Genomic DNA, 19,102 nt, shown 5'->3' on the forward strand with positions numbered 1-19,102 from the left:
TATCCTATCTTTCCAATAGGGAACCAAGAGCTGAATTTTGTCCATTATTACTCTTTTTTAAGCTTCTAACAACTAACTAAAGAAACAGAGGATTTCCAAGAAAAATCAAGTATTTACTTAAAATTTACTTTTAGAATGTAAACTGTAACAAGAATGAGGAACCCAGGAGAAGTCTAACAAAGAACAACAAAAATGAATAGGATTTGAACAAAACTTTAAGGAAAGGTTGAAGAATGGCCTTATTTAGCCTAGAGAAACAATTAAGGAGTATTTTATTTTCTTACAATGTATGAAGAGTTAGTGTGGAGTTATTCTCCATAGCAAGAGGAAACTAAAATTTTCATTTTAGTGATGAAACGCCTGAGTGGGAAAATTCTACCAATAGACTTAGGCAATAAATGATCTTAGAGAATTCCATAAGGCAGAGAGGCTATAAGTTGTCCAGGGTCATATAGCCAGTATATGATAGAGGTAAAACTTGAACCCAGGTACTCCTGGCCAACTCTCTACTCACTATCACTTTGACACTCTCCATACACAATGAAATCTAAGTGACAAACTAATTCACATCAATAGAACTCTGGCATAATGAAGAGCTTCTTGAATGTATGAATAAACACACTGACAGAATTGTGGAAGCGATTCGTACATCAATACATTGAAGTCTTAAAATATAATCCTTAAACATAACTTTAACAATGTTAAAATTAGGAAAACATATGTGCGTTTTGTGATTTCCTTCTTTGATTGTGAGCTAGAGATATAAGAAGACATGTTCACAAAACATAGTTCTCAAATGTATATTTGGGGATAGCTGGGTGGCATAGTGGATAAAGCACCAGCCCTGGATTCAGGAGAACCTGAGCTCAAATCCAGCTTCAGACACTTGACACTTACTACTTGTGTGACCCTGGGCAAGTCACTTAACCCTCTTTTCCCCACAAAAAGAAAGAAAGAAAGAAAAGACTGCCCCAAAGAAGATATATGAGCAATCAAATGTATGTTTGTAGATTTTTGGATTGCCAAGTAAAATAGACTGGATATTTAAAATAAGATAAACCATCTCTCTTACACAATTTCAACTTTGATTCCTTCCAAAAGTTCAGGGTTAAAAGAGGTATATGAGGATTGAAATGTTTAAAAAATGTATCCTAGCTCCTTCCCTTTTGTGATTAAAAGGTACCAATGAAAAGTATGTTATAGGAGTGTTAATAACAAGTCTATTATAATTTGTGTGTTCTTATAAAACTTTGGTTTTCCAATATCATTTATAAACACAAAAATTTAAGTGAAGAATTTTTTTTTAATTTTTAAATTCTGAATTTTAAAATTCTGAATTTAATCATTAAAGCAATAGTAACAATTTTGTATATCACTATGCCTAGTAATCACTGGATCTAAAATCATACATTGGTAATCAAATAACCCAACTACAAAATACTATCATATTAGGAAAACCTGATTTTACACAATAAGAAATAAACGTTCAGGAATTTACCCAGGGTTACCCAGATAGTCAGCTACAAAGGCAAGATTTGGAGCCAGGACCTCTGAATACAAAGTCAATGCCTTGCCACTGTGCCATGATGCCTCTTTTTTTTTTTTTTTGGTGAGGCAATTGGGGTTAAGTGACTTGCCTAGGGTCATACAGCCAGTACGTGTTAAGTGTCTGAGGCCAGATTTGAACTCATGTCCTCCTGACTCCAGGGCCAGTGCTCTATCCACTGCGCCACCTAGCTGCCCCTCATGATGACTCTTAATAGTTTGGAAGAATCTATGTACATTTCCAGTTCCAAGTTCTGGAGAAGGTAAAAGATTTTGCTGACAAACATTAAGAAATGGGCCATTGACTTGTGATGCTACAAATCTCTTGGATGATAAATTCATGAGCATTTTTTTCATTTTTAAAAAAATTCTGAATGTAACAAATAGCAACTAAAATGATCATGTCCTTATACACAGGAGAAGAAAGAAGGTTGTGCATGAGACTATGAGTCTCTATCATGTACAGGTTCCTTTTCTTTTTAAATAAATTCCTCACATAGTTTTCAAAGCTATCCAACTTGTATGTGATTCCTCCTAGGCTTCTTTCTGTCCTTTTCTGAATTTTGAACTGTGTTTCAGAGCCCCCTCTTTTCCTCTTTTTTTTTTTTACTCTTTCATTTGACTATGTCATAAAATGAACATTACATTTGCAACTCTAATGTTGAAAAGTTGATGTCAAAGGTTACAGCATAAAGAATTTCTCTAGCTTTTTTGGTCCTAGGCACACAAGCTGGGATATTATTCAGTGTATATTTCTCATAAGGTCTCCACCCAACATGGCCTTTGACTCATTTACTATTCATTTGCTTCAGAATATTTTTCTGAGTAGTGACAGGGCAAAGAAGAAGAAATGCCACGATGTTAAATAAATTGTTCCATTTGGAAATGCATGAAGTGAAGAAATATACTATCAAGTAGTAAATAGTAGAGAACTTGGTTTTGGTTATTTAAATTCAGACAAATTCTCAGTTTTCAAAAGTCTGTAAATATGTGAATTTGTAAAGAAATATCTGGTGAATGAATGAAAATAAAACAGAAACAGCAGAATTTTTCATAATAACTCAGAAAATTAGACTCATTAGATAAAGTTCTAAGTGACAAAAATTATATTGAATGAGGTAGGTGTGGTAGGAGTTCTTTTTTGTACTAGCTCTTTTACTGAAAATGAGTGTTTCCTTAAATTGCTTGATTTTGTGGAAGTAACTGAATACAGGAAACTAAATCTTTCAACTCTAACATAGATGAGTTCTATTGTTTTCAAGTTTTTAGTTGCTTATAAATTTGATTCTTGAAAATTCATCAGTTTTCAACTTTATTTGTAAATATAAAATTGAAATTTGTCAAAGTAAATTGAATTAAAATTTATATTTATCATCTGAAGATATTATATTTCAAAATTTAACATGAAGTTAAGATAGTATAAGTAAGACCAATACTAACAAATTTATATTTTAAAACTCTAAAGGGTACTAAAAATTAAGTATTGTTATTTCAAGTTTCCTTCAAATTTATATCTTTTTAAGAAAAAAAATTACATGGTTTGAAATTTCTAGAAAATCTGAAATTCTAACCTCTACAGACTGAAACAGCTAATTTTGAAGACAAGGCTCTGAGCAATCATATAAGAATCAATGGAGAGGCAGCTAGGTAGAGCAGTGGATAAAGCACTGGCCCTGGATTCAGGAGGACCTGAGTTCAAATCTGGCCTCAGACACTTGACAGTTACTAGCTGTGTGACCTTGGGCAAGTCACTTAACCCTCAATGTCCCAAAAAAGAAAAAAAAAGAAGAAGCAATGGTTTCCAAGAGAAGCACAAGGAGACATAGAACTTGAATACTATACTTCAAAGAATAAACAAAATCACCTATAATTCTGTTAATTAGTTGTTCTAGTAGTAGTACTAGGTTTCCACCAGTTGTGGACAACCATGGATCAGCGTCTTGATGAATCATAGGCCACAGTGTGTCTGTGCAGTCAGATACGGGAACCGCAGCTCCTGCCCGCAACGAGGACATTGAAAAATTGCGCTCTCTTTTGCCCGTCGGTTCCTGCATCTCATTCATTTTTCTTTCCCCCGAGCTTGAAGGCCCATCTCAGCTGCCCACAAGCTACTCCTGAGTACTGAACTCCATCGGGTGTGGTCCTTGGCCATCTCCTCCCAGCTGCCATAAATAAATAAATAAATAAATAAATAAATAAATAAATAAATAAATAAATAAATAAATAAATAAATAAATAAATAAGTAAGTAAGTAAGTAAGTAAATAAGTAAATAAGTAAATAAGTAAATAAGTAAATAAATAAATAAATAAATAAATAAATAAATGAATAAATGAATGAATGAATGAATGAATGAATGAATGAATGAATGAATGAATGAATGAATGAATGAATGAATGAATGAATAAATAAATAAATAAATAAATAATGCCTGAAGTGCATCTTAACAGAAGCTAAGGAAAACTGCCATGGAAGAAAAAAAATTTAATTCATGCAGAAATATAGTTGCCAGCTCTAAAATTTTAGGGTCAAATAAAGAATATTGCAAATTTCTAGTGGGATTTGATAGTATGTCACTTCAAATATTCTAGAAACACTCAGCAATGACGAAAAAAGAAACAAAAATCTAGAATATTCTATGACAAAAAGGGATGGGGAATAATTTGCCCAAGAAAAATTTATCCTGCAAACCTGAGTACATAGTTAGATGAAAAAGATGGCCTTTCAATAAAAGTTACAATCAAGATTTCAGAAAGGTAACAGAAAAAAATAGATTTTATCAAGAGAGACCAAAAAGGGAAATAAAATCTGTTCATAGAAACAAAAATATCAGTATTGAACATATATGGTAAATGGCATAGCATCTAAATATTTAAAAGAAAAGATAACTAAACTACAAAGATAAATAAATACACAGTAAGTTTAGGAATCTTAAGCATGTCTCTCAGACTACAACAAATATATCATATATTAGCAAGAGGGAAATCATGGATCTGAACAAAATCTTGGGAAAGTGAGATGAGATATATCTTTCAAGATTATTCACTGGGAACCTTAAAGAATATGTGAGTCATTGTTTTTGTTTGTTTGTTTTCTGTAATACATGTCACCTTTAGAAAAACTGATCCTGTGCCAGGGCATAAATATCTCATAAACAAATATAGAGAAACAACAATACATAAAATACCCTTTCGAGTGTTCAAACATTTTCTTTCAATGATCAGTTAGTGTCACCTCCCACATAAAGCCATTTCTGATCTTTTCAGCTGAGAGTACTTGCTCTCCCAAATTACCATGTATTTCTTTTTTCTGCATTCTTTCAAGAAATTGTAACTTCCCTGAGGGAGAGTTTGAGTTTTTACTCTATATCCCCAGGACCTAGCACAGTGCCTGGCATATAGTTAGCATTTCCTCCCTTCCCTAACCCACTCCCTATCTCCCTATTCCTCTCTCTCTCTCTCTCTCTCTCTCTCTCGCTCTCGCTCTCGCTCTCGCTCTCGCTCTCGCTCTCGCTCTCTCTCCCTCTTTCCTCTTTCCTCCATCCCTCCCTCCTTCCTTCCTTCTCTCATTCATTTCTAGTCCTTAAGATCTAGAATTAGACTTATATAATTTGGTTTAATTTTTGTTTTATAATTTGCATGCTTTATATTTTTATAGAGGCAGTGTGGCAATCCTCTCATTTTTTTTTTCTTTTTCTTTAAATGCTTGTTGATTGATATAATAAAGAAAACTCAGGGAAGTTATAATCAATCATATGACAAAAACATAAAATTTAAAGCAAAAGGATAAATATCTACATTTTTGTGTATAATGGAGTGGATTTGTATTTATTGTTTCATTATTCTTAATATCTCTAAGGATAAAAACTATCCCCTGACACATCAACTGACCAACTGCAACTGTAAGTAACAGAGTTGTGTGGAGACATTACAAAATTAAACAATCTTCACATGGGCACAAGATAGCATATGTCTGAGTAGGATCTCTATTATGTCACACTGCCTCTCTACAGAAATATAAAATATACACATACAAAAGAAATAGAGAACCAAAACCCAATTATATAAGTCCAGTTAAATGTTACTTAAACCTTCTTTTACAGAATTAATTGATAATATACAAACTATGGATAGTGAAGACAATTTCTCAATTGCCTATTCTGGATCCTGGGAGAGAAGGCAACACTTGCTGCAGGTAGAGTGAAACTATCCCTCTCTATCATTACAACTCCAACCCACTGTCTGTTTTTATAGAGGACACCAGGATATTGGCCTCCACAATGACAAATCCTTATTGTCACTCTTCTCACTTGTTTTTCAAGGCAAGGAGGTCCCTATCTAGTTCTCTGGGGACCATTAAAGCTTGAAGAAGAATCATCTTGCAAGCAATGAATGGCCCTAGGCTCAAAAAGGTTTCTGAGGCTCCCCACAGAGGGAATGTTTGGCTGTTAGAGCTGACTGGCACTCATATTGGGCTGCAAAGTATGCTGAGAAGCCCAGAGCTTTTTATTATTTATTTCTTCAGGCATTATTTATTTATTTACTGCCTAGAACAACTGTGACCTATTTCTGACAACATACCATGATCTAATCTATCACAGACAGATAAGAGACTATCTTGATTTTATAGACCTTCAAAATAACCTTTGTTGTCAATAACCACCAACAAGATCACTAAATATTATGAAGCAAATGCTGAATTCACTAAAATTAAATAAATGTGAATAAATTAATATGGGAACTGCTGGAGATATTTGATCTTTTTATTTTAAAGATTATAACCGACAAATCCATTTCTAGTCTGTTGACCTTAGAGGAAATAATATCCATACTAAATGCTCTGGTGAAAAAGATGGTTCCATTTCAGAAGTGTGCTTTTTCCTGTATTTAAATATTAAGTTTAGTAAGGGGAAAGTAAAAAAAAAAATGGATTGATGGGTTGTCATTAAAAATACCATGGGAAAAAAAAATACCATGGGAAGGGGGCAGCTAGTTGGTGTGTGTGTGTGTGTGTGTGTATGTATGTATATATATATATATGTGTGTGTATGTATATATATGCGTATATATGTATATATATATATATGGAAATGTGATTTTACAACAAAAATGATCATTTAAGCAAAAAAAATAATAGCACTGAAGGGTAGAATTAGGCAATAGGCAATATCCGTGGGCAGAAACAAACATAGGTAATATGGGGAAGTTGGAAAAACTAAATGTAAACTATGCAGAAAGACACAAAATTTTGAAGGTGAAAGTAGGGAATTATAAGCCAATGGCAATGACAAACAGGATGACTTCAGAAAGGCCTGGAAAGACATGCATGAAATGATGTATTGTGAAGTGAGCAGAACCAAGACTACATTGTACACAGAAACAGCAATATTGTTTGATGAAGAACTGTGAATGACTTGACTTCTCAACAATACAATGATCCAAGACAATCCAAAAGGACTATTGATGAAACATACTATCTACCTCAAAAGAAAGAGCTGATATTGATTGAACGGACTGAAGCATGCTCTTTTTCACTTTCCTTCATTTATTCCTTTAATCAAGTTTTCTTGTACAAAATGACAAATATGTTAATGTTTTACATAATCATACATGTATAATCCATATATGATTGTTTGCAACCTCATGGCAGGGAGGGAGGGAAAGAGGGATAAAAATTGGAACCCCAAATTTTAAATAAAATGTTTATTATTATAAAAAAGAATAAACTAAGGAAGGAAGTAATATGTGAAGTCATCTTGGCAAAGTTGTTATGAGAAAACATGAGAGAAGGAAGATACTAAAGAAATACTGCAATAAACTGAAGAAGAGTTAATGAACTTGCATTTGTAAAAGTAAAGTTCCCCATTAATTTGCAAATAGAAAAACTAAAGGAAGTACTATCAGGTTCTGAAAAAAGAACTACAAAGAGGAGAGAAAGACAACAATGAAAAGAATAGCATAAAGGACAAGTAAGCCACAGTTATCAAAGAAATATTCTAGATGGATCTTAAGAGAACAGAAAAGGAGAAGGAATAAATAACTTTTTAACATAATGATTTATATATAGCCATGTGAATTCATATATTAAGGTAGGAAAAGAAGAAATAGACAATTGTTTTTATTTTTACTTAATGTAGTTTTGATGTAAAGATAAAACAAAAAATAAGGAAATTGAAATTGAAGATTTATGGGGCAAAGTGGACCACAGTTTCATATAAGATAGATATATAGATAGATATACACATGTACATGTAGAATACATGTATATACATACATATGAACACACATACATATATGTATGTGTTACAAGGAATGTTTAGATTCTAATACAGTTTAGAAGGTTACCCTCTTTTACAACAGATCCTTCTTATAGCTTCTAGAATGACAGCTAAATTTGGAGTGGAATGTCAGGTTGTAGAGGCCAGATATTAATGTATTCTATGTCATTTAAGTTTATTTAAAATGGGGGTGGGGAGGAGAATGGTTACTCAAATCTTTCAAAAATACTATTAAGCACTCATTATATACCATCCTATGCTAGGAGAAAGAAATATAAGGGTAAAAATAGTCCTTGCCCTCATGGATCTTACTAATAGTCTCAATAGGTTAGATAATACATAAGTAATTATGTGCATTCACGATATATACTCTATATGGAAGGTAACCTCAGGCATGACCAAGGGGTGAATTGGGAAAAGGCCTAAAGAAGGCGGTCAAATAGGCCAGTTTATCTGGATCATATAATATAAGGAGGGGACTAAAGTGTGAAAAGATTGGAAAGGTAGGAATGGCCCACATTATAATGACCTTTGAATGAATAAATAGAGGACTTTCGATCTGATCCTAGAGATAATGGCCATCACCTGTTTTTTACTGACTGGGAGAGAATGACACAGGCCAGACCTATACTTTAGGAAAATCACTTTGGCAGCTGAGTAGGGAATGGATTGAAGCAGGAAGAGACTTACGTGGAGAGACCAATTAGAAGGCTATTATAATAATCCAAATGAGAGGTGATAAGAGCCTCTTCTCTTTCTGCTCTCCTTCTGTTTCTCTTCCTTACCCTTAGTATCTTCTGCTAGAATCTCCTTCAAACCTTTCTTCTTTGGATCAAGTCTCCACCTCCTTTTCTCTAATCACACAGAAACCACATTGATTATTCCAATACCTTCCTATTGTTCTCCCTATCTCAAGTCTCACCAATCCTGCATCCTCAACATTGCTGCCAAAGTAGTTTTACTTAAAGCAGAGCTATGAACATATGTCTCCTATTTTCAATAATATCCAGGGTATTTCTCATTACTCCAGGATATTTTCACAACCTGATCCCAAACTATATTTTCAGCCTCACTGGATATGACTCTCCCACGTAAACTCTGTGATTCAATCAAACTGACCTCTTCCTGTTCCTCACATACAGAATAGAATCTTTTTCACTGGATACACACACACACACACACACACACACACACAGCTGCTTTGAGACAGGGATCATACATACACATATAGACATACATATACACACAATATTGTGAGGTGAGATGAAAGAATCATTTTCCACTGTAACCATCTGGTTAGAAAGACTTCTAATACCTCTGTAACCTTGGGTAAGTCATTTGCCTTTCTTGGACTTCAGTTTCCTCATGTAGAAAATAAGATTATTGGACTAGCTAGTCTTTGAAGTACTATCTAGCCCTAGACCATGATATTATAAAATTATTTCTTTGCATGTTGGATACCTAATTAAAGTTCCATATGAGTTCTTTAAAATATGTAAACTATATAAAATACCTATAAAAGTATATGTGAAGGAGATATAGGTGTGTATGCCAACATAATTACATATTATACAATACTGTGTATATGTATGTGTATGTCTATATGTATATGTGTATATGTATATAATACTTGCCCCAAAGCCTATTATTATGGGATTCTCCCCTTTCACATAGCATTGCATTCATCTCTCAAGAGCTATTTGAGGGGTAGGCATAGATCTCCACAATAAAGAGAGTCCTATACCAATGGGCTTTGGGACAAAGATTCCATATACCTCTGTGAGTGTACGCACACAAGGATACATGTCTATATCTCGTATATAATTAGTTATATTTTCTCCCCATTAGAATATAAACTGCTGGACTACAGGGGCTATATTTGCCTTTCTATTGTGACGTTTAAAATCTAAATAGGTAGTCTAAAAAAATCTAAGGTGGTTGCCTTAAATTATAAGCTTTAGCACCAGTCTTTGGGCATTAAATATTTATTAAAGCATACTAGGTATTCTAAAAAAAGAGAACATGTGGAGCTAAGAAAAGGCCTATCTAGCCTAGAGTTCCAGCCTGGTCTGGTTCTTCCTCAAGTCCTCTGCCACCAGACTGTTTCAACCACAAACTGCTCAGCAAACTGAATGTGGAAGCATTTTATAGGTCCAGAGAAAGGCAGTCCTTACACACTGCTTCAGGCTGATTGGTAGGAGTCATCCAAATCCATTGGTTCACTGGACTTGAAGGTGGTCTCATGTTAAGTTCAAAGTCCTTAGCTTCTGAGAACAATACCATCTTAAGGCCAGGCCAGGTGTGGTTACAATCTAAATAACTTGAAGTAGGCTAATCAGCAAAGTCAATCACTCTCACTTAATTCAATCAGTTTAGATTAATCTCCAGGTGGGCCTTTGAGTATCTGCCAAATTCCATTATTTTATCACACTGTATACTCCCAGCCCCTAGCACAGTTCTTTGCACATGCATGCTTGTTGACTAACACACCCTTCATATCCTATTTCTGTGACTTTGCAGTAGCCATCCTACATACCTGTAATTTACTCTCTCCTTACCCCTGACTAATAGAGTCCTGCTCAAGCACAATTTTCTATACAATACCTTTCCTGACTTTTCCACCTGCTGGTAGCCTTCCTCCAGAACTACATTATATTTAATAATTTTGTATAGGATTGCATTTATTCACTTTATGTTGTCTACATTTAAAAATGTGTTTGCTGTCTCCCCAGTAGAATACAAACTCCTTGGGGCAGCTAGGTGGTGCACTGGATAAAGCACCAGGCCTCGGTTCAGGAGTACCTGAGTTCAAATCCAGCCTCAGACTCTTGACACTTACTAGCTGTGTGACCCTGGGCAAGTCACTTAACCCCCATTGCCCTGCCAAAAAAAAAGAATAAAAACTCCTTGCAAACAGAAATTATTATATTCTTTATTTTTGGATCCCTAGAATCTAGCATCGCTTCTGGCAGATAAGAAATATTTAATAAATGCCTAAGAATTGATTATAGTAAAACTCTTACTTGCTGATCACATCAAAATATCTCCCAAACACTGAGAAAGGTAATGGTTTGCCAAAAAGAATAAAATATTTTTAAAAGGTTGATGTCCTTCTTTAATTCTTCAACTACATTAAAATTCATGAATAATTCTTGGCTCATGTTCTTTCCATCATAAAACATAGGTGTTTTCCAATGCTTATATTTCATGTCCATAAACATAAATTATGCTATGCATCTATATCAATTAAAGCCTTCTTGTTTATTTTTAAAGTGAATGCATTCCAATTGGTATCTAAAATATTGACAATAAATTGACATAATAACTAGTCCATTTTATGAGTCAATTCTTTAGGCTACTTTATGTCAGTCTGTATATTTGTTTGCATATATACATGTATATATGCAGATGTTGGTATTTCTCTATGTATGTAAGGATATGTATGTATATATATACACATATGCATATCAATGGTGATGTGGTATAACCCTGGGATTGGGACCAAGAAGACCCAGAGTGATATCTACTTCTGGCACTTGTAGCTAAGTGACACAAAGGCAAGGGATTTTGTCTCTATGTGATTCAGACAAATTCCTAAAACTTAACTTCTGAGTCATAGAGTTGTTGCAATTGACATTAGTGTGTTACTATTGTGGGACTTTCTACATTTGTCTGCACTGGAAAAAAATCACAGAACCTTTACTTCTTCACCTGTATTTAGGTTTCTATCCATCTATCTATATACTTTAATACTTCTGATGGTAACATTCATCCTTATGAGTACTTCTTCCACTGATAAAGAGCCCAACCCTCCCATGTCATTGTAGATAGTTTTTTGGGGTTATTATAACCAAAGTTCCTTAATCATTGTCCACTCCATGGGAGATGAATAACTCTCTGCAACTCATCAAGGGAATTTTATTTTCCCCATTTATTTAGAATTGTATTTTTCCCAAATTACATGGAAAAACAATTTTTAACATTGATTTTTAAAACTTTGTGTTCCAAATTCTCTTCCTCCCTTTCTTGTCACCTCCCCTTAAGAACACAAGCAATTCAATATAAGTTATACATGCAAAACATTTCCAGATTAGCCACATTGTGAAAGAAAACAGACAAAAAAAACCTTAAGAAAAAGGAACTTAAAAATTATGATTCAATCTGTATTCAAACATCATCAGTTCTTTCTCTGGACATGGATTACATTTTTCATAAGTCCAGAGTTGTCTTGGATCATTGTATTGCTGAAAATAGCTAACTCATTCAGAGCTAATCATCTTACAATATTGCTGTTAATTTGTATACAGTATATTTCACTTGGCATCAACTCATGTAAGTTTTTCTAAGTTTTTCTGATAGCATCCTGCTCATCATTTCTTATAGCACAATAGTATTCCATCATAATTTCACACCACAATTTGTTCAGCCATTCCTCAATTGATGGGTATCTCCTCAATTTCTAATTTAACTTTTGGGGTTTTTTATCTCTTTTTGGATATTGACCTAGTAGTGGTATTACTAAGCCAAAGAGGATACGTGGTTTTATAGCCCTTTGATCATAGGTCCATATTGCTATAGTAAATGTTTGAATCAGTTTCCAACTTCAACAAGAGTGCATTAATGTCCCATTATCCCCATATCCCCTATATTTGTCATTTTCCTCTGCTGTCCTATTATCCAATAGGTATGAGATAGTACCCTAGAACTGTTTTGACCTGCATTTCTCTAATCAATAGTGAGTTTGAGTATTTTTATAAGGCTATAGGTAGCTTTGATGATTTCATTTGAAAACTTCATATCTTTTGATCATCTCTCAATTGGGGAATGGCTCTTAGTTTAATAAATTTGACTCAGTTCTCTATGTGTTTGAGAAATGAGGCTTGTCAGACAAACTTGCTTTATTTTTTTTTCAGTTACAATTGCTAGGTGTATTTCCTTCCATCCTATTCCCTTTGCATGACATCCACTCTATTTTCTATCTTCTTTCACCCTGTCCCTCCTCAAAAGTTTTTTGCTTCTGACTTCCCCCTCCCCTAATCTGCCCTCCCTTGTATCATCTCCTTTATGCCCTTCCCCTCCTACTTTCCTGCAAGGTAAGATAGATTACTATACCCAATTGAATGTGTATGTTACTACCTCTTTGAGCCAATTTTGATGACAGTAAGGTTCCCTCACTCCATATAACCTCGCCCATCTTTCCCTACACTGTATAAGCTTTTTCTTGCTTCTTTTATGTGAAATACTTTACCCCACTCCACCTCTCCTTTTCCCTTTCTCCCAGTGCATTCCTCTCACCCCTTAATTTTATTTTTTAAAAGATATCATCCCTTCTTATTCCACTCACACCTGTGCCTTCTGTCTAAAAATACTTCATCCAGCTGCCCTAATGATGACAAAGTTATTATGAGTTACAAGTATCATCTTCCCATGAAGGAATGTGAAAACTTTAACCTTTTAATATCTCTTATGATTTATTTTTCCTGTTTACCTTTTTATGCTTCTCTGGGGTCTTGTATTTGAGAGTCAAATTTTCTATTCAGCCCAGGTCTTTTCATTAAGAATGCCCATTTATTTCCCTGAAGGATTATACTCAGTTTTGCTTGGTAGTTGATTCTTTGTTTTAATATCAACCTTTTGTCCTTAGGAATATCATAACCCGGGGCAGCTAGGTAGCACAGTGGATAGAGAACCAGCCCTGGAGTCGGGAGGACCTGAGTTTAAAGCCGGTCTCAGAAACTTAACACTTACTAGCTGTGTGACCCTGGGCAAGTCACTTAACCCCAATTGCCTCATCCAAAAAAAAAAAAAAAAAAAAGGAATATCATAACCCAAGCCCTAAGATCCTTTAATGTAGAAACTGCTAGATCTCTGGTTATCCTTACTGGGGCTCCACAATACTTGAATTGTTTCTTTCTTGTTGCTTGCAATATTTTCTCCTCGACCTGAGAGTTCTGGAATTTGGCTATAATATTCCTGAAAGTTTTCATTTTGGGGTCTCTTTCAGGAGGTGATTGGTGGATTCTTTCAATTTCTATTTTTCCTTCTGGTTCTAGAATATCAGAGCAATTTTCCCTGACAATTTCTTGGAAGAAAATATCTAGGTTCTTTTTGGATCATGGATTTCAGATAGTCCAATAATTTTCAAATTATCTCTCCTGGATCTATTTTTCAAGTCAGTTGTTTTTCTAATGAGATATTTCACATTGCTTTCCATTTTTTCTTTATTTTGGTTTTTTATTGTTTCTTAAATTCTCATAAAATCATTAACTTCCATTGGCTCAATCCTAATTTGCTTTCATTTTTGTTTTATGGGGCACTGAGGGTTAAGTGACTTGCCCAGGACCACACAGCTAGTAAGTGTCAAGTGTATGAGGCTGGATTTGGACTTAGGTCTTCCTGAATCCAGGGCTGGTGCTCTATACTCTGTACCACCTAGCTGCCCCTTAATCCTAATTTTTAAGGAATTATTTTCTTCAAAGAGCTTTTGTACCTCCTTTTCCATTTGGCCAATTTGGCTTTTCAAGGCATTCTTTTCCTTATTGGCTTTTTATACCTCCTTTATCATTTGGCCCAGTCTGTTTTCTAGTGTTATTTTCTATGGTATTTGTGTGTGTGTGTGTGTCTCCTTTACCAAACTGTTGACTTTTTTCATTATTTTCTTGCCACACTCTCATTTCTCTTTCCATTTTTCTTCTACCTCTCTTATTTTATTTTCAAAGTCCTTTCTTTTTGAGAATTTCTATTGCCTAAGACCAATTCATATTTTTCTTTGAAGCTTTGGGTATAGGAGCTTTGACTTTGTTATAATCTGAGAGTCTATTTTGATCTTTCTTGTCTCCATAGAAACTTTCTAGGGTCACCATTTTTTTCCTGTTTGCTCATTTTCCCAGCCTATTTCTTGACTTTTACCTTTGTTAAAGTGGGGCCCTGCTTCCAGGGTAGAGGGCACACTGTCTGGCATGTAATTGAAGCTTCTGTGTCAGTTTAAATATTGGGAGAAGGGGAGGTCTGTCTCTGTTCTGTTATTGGGAAATTTAACTGGGGTTTCTAATATATTGCTACATATAAATTAGAGGCTGTTGCACCAGTTTTTGCAACAAGGATTTATTTTAAAAATATTAAATGATATTAAAGTGTTGACTGCATTTAACACAAGCTGAGAACCCCCAGCATCATTGATAGAGTGCACATGGCTCCAAAGTTCAGAAGCCTTACATTACCTTGAGAGAAAGAGTAAGCAATGCAAGGCTGGTTCACTTGGGGTTCCCTGCACAAGAGAGGGCAAGCCTCTTGCAGACCAGATAAGAGGCATTTCTCACACACTACTTGAAGCTAATTGGATAGCATCATTCAATTCTATTGATTTATGTTATCTGGGAGGTGGTCAATACCAAAATGAATTTTACCTTGCTGACCTGGGCAAAGGCTTTCAGTTAGGTATAGTCTTAATCTTTACAGAGTTAGTCTAATCTCTAATGCACCTTTGTGGCTGGCTCTGAGAAACCATTCAGAGCTCCTAAGGGGGGTGGGGGTCACTGAGTCTCCCCCAAAACCCATTATTAATAAGTATTTTCTCACACCTTTCCTGTTCCTGATTTTGAAATCCTAGGATCACCTCTATGCCATAATTGGGATTCAGTAATGGAGGGTATATCTGAATATGTGTACATGTTTGGGTATGAGTAAATATACTCACATAGCCAGAGATACATATGCACATACACATATCTCCTTCACATATATAGCCATTTTAGGTAGTGTACATATTTTATAGAACCCAAAACCCATTTGGAATTCTCAATTTCATAATTTCATTCTAGCATTATGGCTAGAATATACTTCAGAGGCTTTCTAGTCCAATATCTTCATTTTCTACATGAGGAAACTGAAGCCCAAGATAGTTGAATAACTGTTCCAAGGTTACAAAGACAGTAAAAATCTTTCTAATGAGATGTTTACAATGTAAAATGCTTCTTCTATATCATCATTTCAGTGGAAAGGCAAAGAGTCCAATTTTTTTCAAAATAAGCTTTTATTGTAGGATTTGAGTAAATTGATATCATTGACATTGATGTTCCATCCAACAGTGCATATCACCACCCAACACACACACACGCACACACACACACATGCCCATCCTCTGCAATTCTAGTCCCTTGTCATTCTGTTAGGTGCCCACAAGGGGTTTGCCCAACATGCTGGGAACTTTCCCCATTTTCTCATTACATCTCAAGCATACCATTGGAGCTATTCCTCAGTGACTCTTCATTCTCAACATGTGATCAGTTCATGTTTTCTTTCAATCATACATTTCTTTAATGGCATCCTTACTCATGTTCTTCTGCATAGTTTCTTATTTGCTATGTGATGCAGCCTCCAGATCCACCATGTGACTTGACTGCTCTCTGAGTTGTACTACACACTTGCCTTTTTACTAGTTTTTCCTTAGATATATTTTATGTTTCATTATTCATGGAATCTCTCAGATCACATAGATTTTCTCTTGAAAAATGCATAAATGAGAAAATTTAAGAAAACCTGCTGTAAGAATATCTTTATTGAAATATACAAAAAGGATGAATTAGGGTGATTATCCATTGTCTAAATGATTTACCACAGGATTCACTTAACTAGCAAGCTACTATTTTGCATTTTGATTTAAAATTCAGCAAGTTGATATACATACAACTTGACCATATTCTAGGAGAGCTGTTACTTTTTTCTTATCCTTTCTATAGTAAGTTCACTGCACAACAGACTAAAATGATTGGAACAATGCCACTCCATTGCCCTAGAGAGATCCATTAGGATTTAAGAAAGATTATTTGAGAAACATTGTAGTACTTTGTCACATTTGAAAATTGAGAAGTACGCCCTTGGGTGAAGGATAGCCTCACCTTCATGTGTACTCACTGTATCTTAACCAAGTGTTCATAACCAGAAATGGCAATTTCCCTACTTTTTTGTTTGCTTTTGGGGGTTTGTTTTATTTTGTTTTGGGTTTTTTTGTTTGTTTTTTGTTGTTGTTTTGGGTTTTTTTTTTTTTTGCTGGGCAATGAGGGTTAAGTGACTTGCCCAGGGTCACACGGCTCATAAGTGTCCAGAGTCTGAGGTCATATTTGAACTCAGGCCCTCCTACCTAAATTCAGGGCTGGAGCTTTATTCACTGCACTGCCTAGCTGCCCCCAGTATTCCTACTTTTAAGAAAAGTTTTTATGAAGTCAGGGTCAACAAATTTTTAGCAAAGATGAATAGTCCCTTAGAGTATTTGTCCCTAACCTGGCTCTGCAACAATATAGATATGACTCATGGAAAACTGGGTCCTATGCTGGAATAGGAAAATCTTGGAATATGCCCCACTGGAGTGGGAAATCATATCTGACAACACATGGGTGTCAGAAGAACAATGCATCCTGGGAACTTGAACTTTGGGAGGAGCTATTATGGGAAATGATTGATGAGACCACCTGAATCAGGAAGATGTATAAAGTACATCAGGACATGCTATATTGCTTGTATGACTGGTTTTGGATTTAAATTACTGAGCTCCTGTACATCTCTTCAGTACAAGATTATTCATTGAAGAATTCACCCTTTGAAAAAATCTCTAAGGTGAATTTGATCTTGTTTTATTCTAACTTTATAGGGGCTGTTTTTATGGACTGTTTGCTTGCAATTCAGTGTCAGTGTCAGTATACTATTGTGAGGAAAGAGAAGTACAGTTGTTCTGGGGTATCTGAGTGGGAGCTGAGCCAAAAGAGGCAAAAAAATACTCTAGCTTATAGACAATATTAAAAATCATCTCTGACATAGGAGTTACACTTCTGTTAGGTAGAATGTGGGACAATTCTACTGGGAGTTATGAGATCATTATATAATATCTCTCAGGGGGAGCCCAAAGAAAGGGTTGAACCTGTAATTTCAATGGAAAAGGGAACTTCACATGAGGGAGTTCCCTATACTATTCAAATTATAGGTTTAGGATATTATGTGGGTACCTTAGTTAAGAAACTTGCCCTCTGTCACCTAGCATAATTACTATGTCTCAGAGGTAATACTTGCCCCCAGGTCATCATGATTCCATGGCCAACTGTCTATTCACCTCCATAAAAGTGTCCTTAATTCCCAGTCCCTTCTTTCTAATATTTCTAAGCAATTTGCACTTCTGTGGACTTATAATGTTCTAATCTGTATTGACCTCAGACTTCATAATTTATGTCAGAAGCCTTACTTCTAGGGCAACCTCCTAATTTTACAAATATGGAAACTTAGGCCCAAAGATCAAGAGATTTGTTTGACAGAAAGCTAGGAAAAATTTTCACAGCAAATATGTCTGGTAAAGTCATCATATCTCAAATATATAGATAACTGAGTCATTTTTTTTAAAGAGCCATTCCTGGGGCAGCTTGGTGGTGCAGTAGATAAAGCACTGAACTTGGATTCAGGAGGACCTGAGTTCAAATCTGGCCTCAGACACTTGACACTTACTAGCTGTGTGACCTTGGGCAAGTCACTTAACCCTCATTGCCCTGAAAATATTTTAAAAAGAGCCATCCCCCAATTGATAAATGGTCAAAGGATATGAACAGACAATTTTCATATGAAGAAATCAAAGTTATCAATAGTCATATATAAAAATTATATAAATTACTACTTGATTGGCTACTATGACAGAAAAGGAAAATGATAAAAGGTAGAGGATATATGAGGAAATTGTGACGCTAATCCACTGTTGTTGAAATAGTGAATTCATTCAATCATTCTGGAAGGTGAATTGGAACATTGCCCAAAGGCTATAAAGCTGTGAATACCTTTGTATCCAACAATTTCACTTCTAGGTCTTTATGCCAAATACATCATAAAAGGGGCTGTGGTAAATGACTTTTTTTCTTTTTCTTTTTCTTTCTTTTTTTTTTGGTGGTAAATGATTTTTTACAAAATATTTATAGGAACTCTTTTTGTGGTGGCAAAAAATTGGAACTTGAAGGAATGACCATCAAAAAGAGCTGCTATATATATTTTGGTTCATGTGGATCCTTTTCCCTTTTTTATGATCTATTTGGGATAGACACCTATTAGTAGTATTTCTGGGTCACAAGTAGTTATATAGCCTTTGAGGATAGTTCAAAATTGTTCTCTAGAATGGTTGCTTAAGTTCACAACTCCACCAACCATTCATTAGTGTTGCTATTTTCCCACATCTTCTCCAACATCTAACATTTTCCTTTTTTGTCGTATTAGCCCATCTGAAAGTTGTGAGGTGGTAACTCAGAGTTGTTTT

The sequence above is a fragment of the Dromiciops gliroides genome, chromosome 5 (assembly GCF_019393635.1).
Source record: "Dromiciops gliroides isolate mDroGli1 chromosome 5, mDroGli1.pri, whole genome shotgun sequence".
NCBI classification, from domain to species: Eukaryota; Metazoa; Chordata; class Mammalia; order Microbiotheria; family Microbiotheriidae; genus Dromiciops; species Dromiciops gliroides.